The sequence below is a fragment of the Dermacentor silvarum genome, chromosome 5 (genome assembly GCF_013339745.2).
Source record: "Dermacentor silvarum isolate Dsil-2018 chromosome 5, BIME_Dsil_1.4, whole genome shotgun sequence".
NCBI classification, from domain to species: Eukaryota; Metazoa; Arthropoda; class Arachnida; order Ixodida; family Ixodidae; genus Dermacentor; species Dermacentor silvarum.
Window position 1 is genome coordinate 154,002,424 of NC_051158.1, and position 16,238 is coordinate 154,018,661.

Below are 16,238 nucleotides of genomic sequence, written 5' to 3' on the forward strand. Positions count from 1 at the left end.
ATATATAGAGACAACCAAGTACAAGTGGTATGGGAAGGTAGAAAAGGAAATGAAATGGTGGGAATTCACCAAGGATTGAAGCAAGGATGCCCTCTGTCACCATAGTTGTTCACGCTTTACGTCAAGGGCATAGAAAGACGACTGGAAAACAGCGAATTAGGCTTTGATTTATCCTACATGCGTAATGGACAAATGGTGCAACAAAAGGTCCCTGGATTGATGTACGCAGACGACATTGTGCTACTAGCGGACAATAAAAAAGATTTACAGATACTTGCGAATATCTGTGGGAACGCAGCGACAAATCTAGGCCTTAAGTTTAGCACAGAGAAATCAGGGATTATGATCTTTAATGAACACACGAGTAACTTCGTGGTGTCAATTCAACAGCAAGTAATACCCATAGTGAAGCAATATAAGTACCTCGGCGTACACATAAACGAAGGAAAGAATTACTCAAGCAACCACCAAGATAATCTGAAAATAAAGGGGAAGCGGAATGCAGCATTAATGAAACACAGAGCACTGTGGGGCCACAATAAGTATGAGGTGGTGCGTGGAATCTGGAAAGGAGTAATGGTGCCAGCGCTAACATTCGCAAATGCCATTATATGCTTAAAATCGGATATATTGGCGGGTTTAGAAGTTAACCAAAGATCAGTAGGCCGGTTGGCTTTGGGAGCACACGGTAATACGACAAATGAGGCAGTGCATGGAGACATGGGTTGGGCCTCTTTTGAAGTCAGAGAAGCACAAAGCAAAAGTAGTTTTGAAGAAAGGCTCAGGAACATGGATGAAAATAAATGGGCGGCTAAAGTGCACAAGTATCTCTACATGAAAAGCGTGGACACAGAATGGAGGAAGAGGTCAAGGAAGTTGGCAACCAAGTACAGGATAATCGAAACTGTAAATAGACAACCAGGGGTCATCAGAAAGAAAGTGAGAGAAATAGAGACCGTGAATTGGATGCAAAGAATGGAAACGAAAAGGACAATGGAGATTTACAAGAATGAGAAGAAAGAAATTAGAAGGGAAAATCTGTACGATAACACAAAGGGCAGTGCCTTGCTATTTGAGGCTCGAGCCGGTTGCCTAAGGACGAAAACATATCGGAACAAATATTCGGAACTAGATGAGACATGTGTATGCTGCAGTAAAGATCCAGAGACCACTCAGCACATCCTAATGGAATGCGACGTGATCCACCCAGCGAGAACCGTAGGTAACGTGCAACTCCCAGAAGCACTTGGGTTTAAAGTGGAAGGAAACATAAACAGATCAGCCGTAGAGATCAGCAAGAGACGATTAGAGTACTGGTGGAAAAAAAGCAGGGAAAAGATCGATACGACCTGATCTCTTAAAATCATAGGCAGCGGTACAAGCTAAATTTTTGAAAAAGGTATAGAAAAATGCGAGATAAAGAACATGTGTAGTATACCTGATTAAATCAAGCAGGCTAGATGACTATTTGTCGCCACCCCGTTTCAAAGGGGATGCCAATAAATCATCATCATCATCATCATCATCTCGCTCTTGGCGCGCTTTCTCTTTCGCTCGGAGTCGCCGAATGGAAGACAAGGCTGCGGAGCGGAGAGCGCGGAAGGCGGCGGCGGCGCGCTACAATTCAATGCGACGGGTTACCGCTAGGGGGTGTTATAATAAAAGGTGCTCGCTCTTGGCGCGCTTTCTCTTTCGCTCGGAGTCGCCGAATGGAAGACAAGGCTGCGGAGTGGAGAGCGCGGAAGGCGGCGCGCTACAAAGCAGTGCGACAAGTTACCGCTAGTAGGTGTTATAATAAAAGGTGCTCGCTCTTGGCGCACTTTCTCTTTCGCTCGGAGTCGCCGAATGGAAGACAAGGCTACGGAGCGGAGAGCACGGAAGGCGGCGGCGGCGCGCGCTCGCAGGCAGAATCCCGCGGTGAGAGCCCGCGAGGCCGCGGCTTCACGACAGGCAGCGCGGCGGCAGCGCCAAGACCCCGTAGTGTAAGAACGAGAGGCAGAAGCGGCACGGCTGCGGCGCGAAGACTCAGGCATTCGCGAACGCTAAGCAGCGGCGTTATCCAACCGTTATCCCTTCATTTCACGGACCACAATGCCGTGGCAATGAAGGGACTCTGCAAACCAAGCATCTAAGAAGAAGCGTCTAAGAAAATAAAACGTATTGTATATATACACACACTGTTTACTTGATCATATACACACACACGTGTTTACTTGATCATATACTGGGCGAATTACTCGGAGTATTCCCGGTTTACCGAGGATCCCTCTCGAGCTTCGCCCCATCATCATCATTCACCTCGTGGATATGCTGTGATTTTTTTTATCTGTGATGCTTTCTTCAGAATAACTACCTGATATACTAAAAATTATGGGCACAATGTTGCATCTAATCAGCCATCGCTTCCAGTGTCACTGGTGCAACAGACAAAATAGGATTTGGAGCAAATTTTGGAGCAGGAAAATCTTGCTTTTGGAGCAGGTAAATCCAAATTTGGAGCAGTTTCACAAAGAACGCTTACTCATAAAACGCCATAAAATTTACCCCGCATAATAAACGCACCTCCAACTTTCCGTTGGATTCCTGCGGGAAAAAGGGGGCGTTTATTACGCGAGTACCGTATTTTCCGGTCTATAAGTTGCACTTTTGTATAAGACGCACCCCCCTCAAAACGACAGTTCTTCCGTAAAAAAATGTACGTAAGTCGCACCGGTGTATGACACACCTGTTCGTTCGGTAGGCAATTAAAAAAAGTTACAGTGACGTTTCACTCCGTGAACGCGGGTCACGCGCAAGCATATGGGTGCCATTTATTTCCACCCCAGGCGCATTTCTGCCATCGTGGTTGCCGCGATGTTCCGTGTAAAGTCCAAGGGCGATAACATCGTCCCCACGCGTCGTATGCTGTATGTGCGAGTGAAAGCGTCCGACGGTGAGCCGAATCGCCCACGAGGGAGGAAAGCGGGAAGGTAGCGCGGGAGGGATGGGGTGGCTTGTACTCTGGCAACAACTGCATAGTTTGCGCAGCGGCACTTGCCGTATCTTGACAACGATCTGCAGATGCGACGAATTCGGGGTCGGCAGACTCGCGGTCGGCCTGCCGCTGCTTGCATTGCTGCTCCGTCTTCTCGCATGGCGCTCGGGAACTCGGTCAAGAGAAGAACCCAGCACATTGCGCGCACACAACCCGCAGCAAATAAGTCAACCAGCGCGCTTCGCGTGGCCATAACATCGCATCTGATTTTGACGGCAGTTTTTCCGGAAAAAAACGCACATAAGTCGCACCGTTCTATGAGATGCACCGACGAAAAATTCTGAAAAAAACAACAACCGCGTCTTATACACGGGAAAGTACGGTATATACGACAATTCACATTAGGAGCATAGGTGAGGGCAGGGGCGTGATCGGAGATCGTTGTTCGGAGCGCACGTTCAGTTTCGCCATGCACGGTTGACCTATGCCGCGCCCGGCGAAATTCAACGCGCCCTCCGAACAGCGGAAACATCTGGAAAGTGCACATCTATGCGAGTGGTTCCGTATCATTTTTTTTTGATGATGTGTCGCGACGTTCCGGCTGTAGTCGAAACATGCACTGACAGTTTGACAATCTTTTGGCATTTCAGCGGTGGCCTCCAGTTTTGAAAACTTCCGATTTCTGATATTACGGACTTCGAATGAAACAGACATTTTTTGTCGTATTATCAGAGTCCGTTGTAACAAGAGTCAACTGTATCTCTCTCTCTCTGTGTGTGTGTGCCTGTGCAGCGAAATGGCTTCGTTTTATTGCAAAGCGGTGCCTAGCTATTGCCGCATGCAACCGAACCCTGGCTAGTTTTGTGCATTGCATAGCCTACAAAGCTCACGCTGTCAGTGCCGGGTCGCTTGTTCTACCGTACAAGCGAGTTTCCCATGGAGTACTCGTACGCGCTCCGCTCGTGGCCGGGTGCACGGATACGGCGAGGATCTTGTTGATTCAACGCGGCAATGGCGAACTGCTTTTGTTACTGCAAGCAACGCACACTCCATGTCTCCGCGAAATTTTACTGCATATACAACACGCCACACTGCAACCAGCAGCAAAAATATTCTTCGGCGCCCACACCACCAAACACGCCAACGTTTCGTCTGGGCATGTGTTTGAATCTCGTCTGTCCTACAGGATCGGTTAGCATTAACGATGTCCAAGCTGCAGGTTGCCAATGCGGCCTTTGTTTCGCGCTAAAACTAGCATAACCTAGAAATTTCGCGGCTGGTCGGGAGTTTTGCCGCAGCGTGGCGCAATTTCAACATATATCACGCCTTTGGTGCAGCTCTGTGCAAAAATACGAAATTGTATCAAAATGGCGCAACTGGCCCAGCTGTTACACCCCTGCAGTGTGCCAAGTACTGTGTTTTGGTTGCGAGCACAGGCAGTGCGCTGAGGCTACTGGTCATTCATTCACTGGCAAATAAGCGTAGATTTGCGATGCCTTCCATGTAATAACTAGACCATGTTCTGCTATAAGAAATTACAGTCAACCACTGATTTTTCGGACAGGCCTGATAATTCGGACGCCCATCGCAGCACCACCACGTAGCCTATAGAGCCGATGTATAAGGATGTCTGAAATTTCTCAGATTTTTTGCCGTGACTGCATGTACAAAACGGCCTTAATTGAAGCCACCACTGCCACCATTTTGATTATGTCACAGCCTTGAACTAGCGCTCTCGCACTTGTGCTGTTAGGCCTTGCTGCTTCGATGTTCGCTATTAAGATTCTCAATGTTGCTTGCCATGTTTTTCATTTAAAGGATTCGCCGCTGTTGGCAATGGCACCAGCTTTGTCTTCGTCATCATCGTCGATGGTACGGTGGCTAGAAGGGGGACGTGAGAGCAACGGCGGCGGCGGAGTGTTGCAAGCAATCATGACAGCATCGGCGGAGCTGCAGTCCCCAGCAAGATCGTTCCCCGGGCGCGGAGGCACAGCGGTGGGTGCCACGGGTTTCGAAGCGAGCGTTTTTGTTTGCAATTAGGGGTGGCATATTTGACATAACTAGCGTTAAGCTAATGCATATCGTACCTTGTTAGTAGATGAGACAATAAATGACTAGCAGCTTTCCGCTGATGAGTGGTTAAGTAAGCGTTAAATATGCATTCATTTCGGGTACGTCACGGCCGGCACAAAGATTTTAGGGGCGAAGCTCCTTATAGCGGCACCCGTTCCGTCCCCGTCGTAGTAGTAGTAGTAGTGTGTAACCAGTCTGAGAAAAATGAGAAAAAAATTCCGAAGTTGTGTCCATAGCGCGGAATCGAACCAGGGACCCCTTGCTTCCGAGCGCGCGGCGTTAGCCCACTACGCCACGAAGCGGACATGGACAAACGCACCACGATGGCTATCAATACCCAACATTAACGAAAGGCCGCGTTTCTAGCGCGTTTCTAACGCGTTTGTGCTAGCGCGTTACGGCCCGTGTAAGAAGCTGGTGTAAGACGCTGTGGCCTCTCCACCTTACCTTCAACGCGTTTCGAACGCGCTGCCCAAAGCGGTGGCAAGTCAAGTTCAAGTCGAGGAGCGTTTATGAATACGGGGGGTATACTCTCTCAGCAGTCGTGTGATGGCGTCGGCAAACGCGGTGCACGTTCCGGCATGTGTAAATGGCTGCGTAAGACGCTGTGGCCGCTCCCCCTTACTAGAGAGTACTGTACGTTTCTAACGCGTTTGTGCTAGCGTCCCCTTAAGCGGGAGATCCGATGATTCCCTCCGGAGCTTCGCCCACTCATCATCATTCACCTCGTGGATCTGCTGTCATTTTTTTCGCTGGTCTCGGTCGCACGCATTCTACATGCTTTCCCGAATCGTCGGGAGTGAAAAAAAATGATTTCAGCTAATGCGAAGAATATTATACTAATGGTGAGGGTAAAGAAAGCTGCACCGATTCCTAGGCTCACAGTGAAGAGCTCCTTATGTCATATTACTGCGACGCACTGCATCCTGCTCGTCAAATTGGTTTATACCAATATATGATGCTTTAGAAATCATTCCACACAGGAGTTAAGTAAACAAACTTATTTTAGTAGCCAATGTGATGAACTAGAATGGTGGTGACCATGAAGAATACTTAATGGGACGACAGACAGCACTTGATTATATGATTCAATATACAGGGTGTCCCCGCTATCATGAACCAAGACTTAAAGATATGCAAATGCCACGTAGCTGAACAGAACCAAGGTAATATTGCTTGTCATCGCTTGGAGATACTGAGATTATTTTTTGCATTCCACCTAATTATATAAATAGTCTTAATTAATCAACTTCTCTAATATTATATTTAGATGAAAAGTGTACATGAGAAAATTGTACAGCAACATAAAAAAATCCCGATACAGCTTTCTGTTGCTCAACATGTGCTACATAAAAGCGTTTTTCCAAGCGTGAAAAAAGCCCGCAAATACATGCAAAATTCCCGTGCGACCTGCCGCTCGAGGCACCTTGCGTGTATTGCCGGGCTTCTTTCACGCTTGGAAAAACGCTTTTATGTAGCACGTGTTGAGCAACAGAAAGCTGTATCGGGAGTTTTTCATGTTACTCTACAATTTTCTCTTTGACACTTTTCATCTAATTATAATATTTGAGAAGTTGATTAAATTATTATGAGTAATTATGTAATTCGGCGGAATGCAAAAAAAAATCTCAGTATCTCTAAGTTAATACCAACAACATTATCTTGGTTTTGTCCCGCTGCCACGCTTTAAGTGCCTCATCGTCATAAGACACCGAGAAAAGGGATGGTTTTTTTCTGCTTTTCTAGCAGGAACATAGCCTGTTGTGCAGCTCAGCGCAAAACAGTGCGTCTGTCGTTTTATGCGACTAGCCATTGCTCCTTACGGCACGGTAACATGTAAAAATATTGTCACCACAAGGAGGCACAACTGCACAGCGTGAATGCGAACAGAAACGAGCGTCGAGCAAGAAGAATCGAACAGAAGCATGCCAACCGAGCGCACTCGCTAGCTCCGGCAGCAGCCAAAGTACAGCGGAGGCATCTGATGATGATGATGATGATGATTTATTGGCATCCCCTTTGAAACGGGGCGGTGACAAATAGTCACCTAGCCTGCTTGATTTAAATGTATACTATACATGTTCTTCATCTAGCATTTTTGTATACCTCTCATTATTATTTTTCTTTTTCAAAAATTTACCTTGTGTTGCTGCCTATGATTTTAAGAGATCAGGTCGTATCCATCTTTTCCCTGCTTTTTTTCCACCAGTACTCCAATCGTCTCTTGCTGATCTCTACGGCTGATCTGTTTATGTTTCCTTCCACTTTGAAACCAAGCGCTTCTGGGAGTTGCACGTTACCTACGGTTCTCGCTGGGTGGATCCCGTCGCATTCCATCAGGATGTGCTGAGTGGTTTCTGGATCTTTACTGCAGCATGCACATGTCTCATCTAGTTCCGAATATTTGTTCCGATATGTTTTCGTCCTTAGGCAACCTGCTCGAGCCTCAAATAGCAAGGCACTGCCCTTTGTGTTATCGTACAGATTTTCCCTTCTAATTTCTTTCTTCTCATTCTTGTAAATCTCCATTGTCCTTTTTGTTTCCATTCTTTGCATCCAATTCACGGTCTCTATTTCTCTCTCTTTCTGATGACTCCTGGTTGTCTATTTGCAGTTTCGATTATCCTGTACTTGGTTGCCTACTTCCTTGACCTCTTCCTCCATTCTGTGTCTACGCTTTTCATGTAGAGATACTTGTGCACTTTAGCCGCCCATTCATTTTCATCCATGTTCCTGAGCCTTTCTTCAAAACTAATTTTGCTCTGTGCTTCTCTGACTTCAAAAGAGGCCCAACCCATGTCACCCTGCACTGCCTCATTTGTGGTATTACCGTGGGCTCCCAAAGTCAACCGGCCTGCTGATCTTTGGTTAACTTCCAAACCCGCCAATATATCTGATTTTAAGCATATAATGGCATTTGCGAATGTTAGCGCTGGCACCATTACTCCTTTCCAGATTCCACGCACCACCTCATATTTATTGTGACCCCACAGAGCTCTGTGTTTCATTATTGCTGCATTCCGCTTCCCCTTTATTTTCAGATTATCTTGGTGGTTGCTTGAGTAATTCTTTCCTTCGTTTATGTGTACGCCGAGGTACTTATATTGCTTCACTATGGGTATTACTTGCTGTTGAATTGACACCACGAAGTTACTCGTGTGTTCATTAAAGATCATAATTCCTGATTTCTCTGTGCTAAACTTAAGGCCTAGATTTGTCGCTGCATTCCCACAGATATTCGCAAGTATCTGTAAATCTTTTTTATTGTCCGCTAGTAGCACAATGTCGTCTGCGTACATCAGTCCAGGGACCTTCTGTTGCACCATTTGTCCATTACGCATGTAGGATAAATCAAAACCTAATTCGCTGTTTTCCAGTCGTCTTTCTATGCCCTTGACGTAAAGCGTGAACAACAATGGTGACAGAGGGCATCCTTGCTTCAATCCTTGGTGAATTCCCACCATTTCATTTCCTTTTCTACCTTCCCATACCACTTGTACTTGGTTGTCTCTATATATCTCCCTCAGCAGCTCCACGAAATCGTCATCTATGCCTTCGTATTGATGAATATCCCACAACAATTCCCTGTCTACGTTGTCATAAGCTCCTTTTATATCTAGAAATGCTATCCATAAAGGTCTTTTCTGAGCTACTGAAATCTCTATGCACTGAGTTAGTACAAACATATTGTCTCCTAAGCGTCTGCCTGGCCTGAACCTATTCTGTAGTTCCCCCAATACATCGTTTTTCTCCACCCACTTTGACAGTTCTAATTTTATGGCTTGCATTGCCATTCTATATATCACCGACGTTACTGTAACTGGCCTGTACGAGCTCGTCGTATCCTTATCTCCTTTGCCTTTGTAGATGAGATTCATCTTGCTTTCACGCCATCCAACGGGAATTTTCTTTGTTCTAATCACTTGCTCTATGGCATTAGTCAGCAATGCCTTGCTTTTTGGACCGAGGTTTTTGATGAGCTGTATTGGGATTTCATCGGGTCCTGCTGCCGTGTTCTTAGGGACATTTTCTGCTGCCTTTTTCCAATAAAAGCTTTCTATGCTAAATTTTGATCTCTCTGGTCTCTCTGCTGTTGCTGGATCTGTTGTCTGAACTGCGCTTTTTCTTGTGCCGAAGTTATCCCTAATAACGTCTGTGATGTACCGCATCGCTTCATCTCCTTCGTAGATGTTACCGTCTTCATCCCTTATAGCCGTTTGCGAGTTTTTAGTTGGAGTTCCGAGTGCTTTTATATGGTTCCAGAATCTTTTTGGAGCGCTTTTGTCTCTTTTGTGAATGTTATGTATCCAACGTTCACTTGCGCATTTAATTTTCTCTTGCACAAGCTCACTCGCAACCCTTTTCTTTTCACGGTATGTATTCCATCTAAGGAGCACCTCTTCTTCTTGGAATCCCAACTTTTTGGCTTCTCGATGAGCCTTAGATGCCTCTTTACGCTCTTCTATAGCTTCTGTGACCTGTCATCTAAGCGGCGACGCGCGCGCCACCACTCGGCAGCATGAATCACTGCAACACCCGCCGCGCTCTCCGACGGCTGCGTTGCTGCCACCTCCCCTTTTTTGCCACCGTATCAATGGCGTCGAAGCGTTGAAAGCTCAACAAGGGTCTAAAACGTTGCATAATGGCGGTTCCCGAAAGTGTTTCACCTTAATACAGTGATGTTACGTGGTCAAGCATACGCAATGTATTGTGGTGAAGCATTCCAAGATTGCAAAAGGGCCACTGTCATTGGACATAAAACGTGTTCCTTAATTCAACACGCGTGCACCCACCATGTCCAGTCACAGTACGGTTTTCTTCTTTCTGGGGTATTACGTACCAAAACCAGTTCTGATTATGAGGCACCCCATAGCAAAGGGGGAGTGCCATAGCAAAGGGGGGCACACACACACACACACACACACACACACACACACACACACACACACACACACACACACACACACACACACACACACACACACACACACACACACACACACACACACACAACACACACGAGTCCCATGGCATTTCGTTGTGTCTGTGTTTTGTGCCTTCAACAAAATTGTTGTAAAAAAACATTCGTGTTTTCGAATCAGTCATCAGCTACCCCATTTACGGACTGCATATTGCAACGCAGGGTATTCTGAATTTTTTTATTTCGTTTACCGTCCTGTAAATGTGCAGATGGGTAAAAATTGTTGAATACATGTCAGATGATTTGGTGCTCTACATATGTCTCTTGTGGCACTAAATCATGGCTCTCATGCAGACATTGACTATGAAACCTTGTTGAGCATGTTTTCCGCAGCAATATAGCGTAAACCGGTGATTGTTATAAAGCGGCCGGTCATTGATATCTTTAAAACAAAGCGGCCACACGGGTTCTCAACGTAGAGGAAATAAAATGCATTCAATACATAGCGATTTCTCATGTCGTGGATTGTTTAGTTGGTTCAGAATTTTTTCAAGAACAAGCGCTACAACTCACTGCAAATTAACTGCAGCGAATGTCTTGCTTCCACCCCCACTGATTCTCGCGGCTTCGAGCTTGCGCGACATGCATGTCACGATTTTCATGTTCTTAGAACGTGTCACCCATGGTCGTCAGACATTGTTGTCTCGCCATACCAATTTTGGTATATATCAAGTTAGCGAAACGTCCGCAAGAGTACCAAGACCGTGGCACGTAAATCATGCCGCTCATGACATTCATGCTTTGATTTTATGTTATGACCTGTCATTTATCTTCGGCATGCAGTCATGTTGTGGCATACCAATTTTCGTGTTCATCCCATTAACAAAACGGCCAGGGAAGCACCATGACCGTGACACGTAAATCATGCCGCTCATGACATGCATGTCATGATTTTCATATTATGACTGTCATTTATGTTCGTCATGCAGTCATGTTGTGCCATACCAGTTTTAGCATACATCCCATTAACGAAAGGACTAGGAGAGCACCAAGACAGTCGCACGTAAATCATGCCGCTCATGACATGCATTTCATGATATTCATGTTATGACCTGTCACTTATGATCGTCATGCAGTCATGTTGTGGCATAACAATTTTCGTATACATCCCGGGATATTAACGAAACGGCCAGGAGAGCACAAAGTCGTAGGCGGCTAGATAGATAGATGGATGGATGAATGGATGGATGGATGGATGGATGGATGGATGGATGGATGGATGGATGGATGGATAGAAAGATAGATAGATAGATAGATAGATATGCTCGAAGTCGCCGAAGTGCGCCAAGAAATGCTTCGCATTTAAAAGCGCACAACGTAGGCGCAGAACTTCACGCACTTGCAGCTCATGCACAACAAGCGTTTAAGAACAGCGCATTTTGTGCTATCCGGAAACGAACGAGTTGAACACGCACGTTTACCTGCCAGATATCAAGACTACAAGACGGACAAACGCTACGGGAAATAGCGTGCAAATGAACTATTACACGCGGTGCACTGGTGATTACGATTAAGCCCTATCGGGATCTGATTTCTCAACAATGATCGGGTTCCTTCTGCAGCTTGCGCAAGGGAACTGATCACGATCAAGAATTCGATCCGGATAAGGCTCGATCGCGATCAAAAGTGCCAGTGTCACACAGCTTTAACTCCCCAAACACAGAAAGGCAATAACGTATACCCTGCACAAACAGGAACGGTCCGTGGGTTGCCACTTGTCGCGCCTGATCTTTACCAGGCACAGGAGTCGCCTCTTCGGATCTTTCGGAACGTCTTCCAGCCATTTCGCGAATGGTTTGTGCACTGTGGCACGCAACACCCGGGAATTTTGCCCTAGAAGATGCCGCACACGTGTCTCACTCAACCAACCGCGACGATGCGTGGGGAACGCAATGGCGGCCGCCGGTCGAAAGGCGGCATTCACCCCTTCAAATGACTCCACCCTCCACGGCGGCGGAGGGGGGCGCACGCATCGAGGAACCCTAGTTTTGCAAGACGCGTAGCGCCACCTGTCGGTGCGAAGAGGTAATAATTGAGTAGTGCAAAGTCCGACTGCCTTGCTAAGTTGCTTAAGCAGCTAGCGAATGCGGAACAACGATTTAACTTAATTTTGGTTCATATTGCGAATGTTTTGCGCATTTAACAGCCAGAATGAGTGCTATGAATTTATCCGCTAGTCGGACGTGCCGCCGAACTGCCGTAAAGTTATTTTTGGCTCACTCCTTCTATGGCGATGGCGAGCACGACAGCAACCGCGACAGCTCCGCGCGCTACGAAGAAATGCCGCAATCGACATTACTGTTGCGTTGTAAATTGCCATGAACGTGAAGGACTGAATAACAACGTTCAGTTTTACCGGTTTCCATCGCGGTCGTATGAAGGAGAAAGGAGAGAGCGCTAGATACGGGCCGTTCGCGTGTTGGGTAAGCGAATTACTCGCATTCTCCACAACACAGCCGCTCACATGAGAAAGTGTGATAATGTTGTTCTGCTGTAATTGTGTTGCGTAGCCCTGACGGGTGACTATGGCAACCAAGCGAAAACTGAGGAATCTGCAGCCACCTCTTCGTTGGCAGCAGAATAATCAAAGTTGTGAACCATCCTGCGTATGTGCCATCGATGTTTCTACCTGTTTACACACGTCCGCCTCCACTTTACTCAGCAAGTGGAACGGAGAGATTTGGCAGGTCAGTTTAACGAAACATTTTGGTTCCTTTATGAATTCAAAATCATGTTCTAGGGCATTGTGGTATCGTGAGCTTATTTCTAGTTTCGGCTTTTTCGATACAACGAGCACGTTTCGCAATGCACTGAGCCCTCTTGACAGCGTTTTTCTTTTTTTTTTTGTAATCTGAGCAATAAAGTTGCTCTGGGAGCACTGGATGAGTAATTGCGAAGTAACGCACGTGTTCAGAAAAAAAATGTCGCGTTTCCTTACATTAATTTGTGCGCGTGTGTTGTTTTAAGCGTCTGCTGGTTTGTTTTGCCTTCGGTTGTATCCCGCGATAGCGGACATGCACGTATCTCCATTTGCAGTAAATACAAACTGAAGACAACCGAGAAGAAAACATTCGAAGATGCGCGATAACACGCTCGAACTCCCAGGAAGCGTGAGCTGAAGCGAGAACGCAACTGAAAAGGCGAAGGTCGCCAGGGCCATTCGCCCCTGATAAAGCGATAAAGCGAGCTTTGTTCCACTGACCGTAATTAAGCTACATAGCTAACTTACTTAATCATATATGTACTTCATCGCTTTCACATTATGTACGTACCCAAATTTAACACATTTAGGCGCTAGAGAACGGACGTCTGAGTGCTTGAAGTCGACGTCGTACGATGCTCGCTGTACTTTCGAGTTGCAGCGCGCCGAAATAACACCTGAAAGTTCTTTTACATTGTACACGTACTTCGCTCTGCTCCCTTTCCGAAGCGTGGATGGGCGGAAGAAGGTTTCCAGGTCCTTGATATTTAAGAAACCGTGCCTCAACACAACCGAAAGAGGGGCCTCCACCATTGTGGCCTATGCAGCTTCGCTTGCGGACAGCTCTCTTTGCACTACTCAGTTTGCGCCAAGGCTGCGATGGGGGCGCTGGTGGCGGGTTTTTCTGCATCGCCGCCTGGGCTGAGTCTGAACTCTACACGCACAGTCACGCGGCCGGCTCAGCCCGCTAAAACACAGCCTTCGAGATTTGCTTCTACCCGATCAGAGCCATCTCTGGGGCTTAGATTAGGGCGCCATGTATGGCCCAAACATAGCCAAGTCGCAGATTTTTAGTAGCCTAAATATAGCCACATAGCCAACTCGTCCAAGTCGACGCCCAAAAAATTTTCCCGTAGCCCAATTTGGCTATATATAGCCAAACCTGGCAACACTGCCGGCTTTCTCTCTCCGAAAGAACCGCCGCTCACTTACTGAACCACCGCTCGCTTACCCGCTCAGGAGCGAGCCGGATCTTTTGAGTCGCTCTTTTCAAGAGCGAGGGAGCAGTGGTACAGGGTACTAGTATTCTAGTACGCTGTAGCGGTGGCACAGTGTAATAGTATTCTAGTACGCTGTAGCGGTGGTTCAGTAAGTGAGCGGTGGTTCTTTCGGGGAGAGGAAGCCGGCAGTGTTGCCAGGTTTGGCTATATATAGCCAAATTGGGCTACGGGAAAATTTTTTGGGCGTCGACTTGGACGAGTTGGCTATGTGGCTATATTTAGGCTACTAAAAATCTGCGACTTGGCTATGTTTGGGCCATACATGGCGCCCTAATCTAAGCCCCAGAGATGGCTCTGATCGGGTAGAAGCAAATCTCGAAGGCTGTGTTTTAGCGGGCTGAGCCGGCCGCGTGACTGTGCGTGTAGAGTTCAGACTCTGCCCAGGCGGCGATGCAGAAAAACCCGCCACCAGCGCCCCCATCGCAGCCTTGGCGCAAACTGAGTAGTGCAAAGAGAGCTGTTCGCAAGCGAAGCTGCATAGGCCACAATGGTGGAGGCCCCTCTTTCGGTTGTGTTGAGGCACGGTTTCTTTTTGAAGAACGAGTGAAAGTGAGCGGCTCCCTTTCTCCAAAAGAACGGCCGCTCACTTTTACTGAACCATAGAATAAAGACCAACTTTAGAGAAGGGAAACTGTACCTTCCACAGTGGTACGAAAATAAGAAGCGGCAGCACATGGAACTCACTGGGGTACCCGACAGATGGCGCTGCTCAAACAAGAAGCGGTGACATGACATGGGATGGACGTCTTTTAAGGGCAGGGAAGCCAGCAGCAAGATAGAATTTGAGGAGCGATTGAGAGAAATGGCAGAAAAGCGGTGGGCAAGGAGAGTGTTCAGTAATTTGTACATGAGGAATGTTGATACAAAATGGAGGAAGCTGACCAGAAAACTGTCAATCAAATATTTGGACTGCAGGAGGGGTGCAAACCAGGAAACAGTGGTTAAGAAAAAGGTTAAGGAAACAGAGAGGGGTCTGTGGAAAACAGGGATGCAGACGAAATCAGCACTGGGAACATACCGAACTTTCAAGCAAGAAATTGCCAAAGAAAATATCTACGATAATTCTAGGGGAAGCACTTTGTTGTTTGAAGCCAGGACGGGAGTATTGCGGACTAAGATGTACCGAGTCAAGTACCAAAGTACAGACACGTTGTGCTGTGCGTGTGGAGAAGAAGAGGAAACGGCTGAACACCTCATACTTTTCTGTAAAGGGCTTAACCCTACAGTGCAAGGCAACGGGGCTGATTTTTTCAAAGCATTGGGGTTTAGTGACAGTGAAGGCAAAGTAGACTTTAAGCGGGTAGAAATAACCAAACAGAGGTTATCTGATTGGTGGATAAAATCAAGGCAGGGGTGAAATTCCACCCACGACAAAGTACAAAATATGTTAATAGCCATGGCTAGGTGGCGTATGCCACCGCCCGGTTTAAAGGGTTCAGCCTCATCCATCCATCCATCCATCCATCCATCCATCCATCCATCCAGCGGAAATCTTTTTTTTAGTGCAAAATCCAATATGGCCGTTTTTTACCGGTCGCGCATGCTGGTACGCGCCGCGCTCGCCCGGCTGGCGTTGCGGCGCGCCTCAGTGCCTTGCCGCTTAGCTTATGCGTTCAAATTGCCATGAGACCAAGGAGCCTCTACTGACGCCCATACAAACAAGCCACGAGTGAGTGAACACGACGTACGACTTTATTGGTCGAAGACAAGCAGTGCACCTTCTCGTACAAGAGCAGCAATAAAACTTGCATGTCGAGATACGCTGAAACAATAAACGCAAGCTCGTAAACTGCTCACTTTCGTCATCGCACATGGCGGTCCGGTAACGTGCGACAACCAACAGCGCAAGCAGATGTTTGCACCGACAGTCACCGTTGAAGATTAGTAACTTGCACACCGAAGCAGGCATCTGCTGCCGCACCCAACACAGCAACATGGACTATCGTATGTTTTAGCATTACCTTCTTTCCAAGCTACACGTTTATGTTTGTCTATCGGGGCCGCTAATATGTCACTGAGACTCCGGTGCCCCATTTTCTCTCAATATGCACAAGTCGGTTTCGCGGGCATCACCTTCGGCAGCCACTTTTGCGGGCCTTTCCACCCAGGTGGCTATCAACTTCATACACTTCCGACCATGTAAGCACGTATGCCAAATTGCGGCTCAGGAAGCCCACAAGCACAATTTTCCCACGGCTGCAGCAGGAAAGGACGGAACGGGGAGCACCA

General features: G+C 47.1%; 1 pseudogene; it reads right to left on the minus strand.

The window, feature by feature from the left end:
- LOC125945793 (uncharacterized) overlaps nt 1-10,630 on the minus strand; it is a 66,213-nt pseudogene extending 55,583 nt beyond the window's left edge.
- Between the last annotated feature and the right edge of the window lie 5,608 nt (nt 10,631-16,238).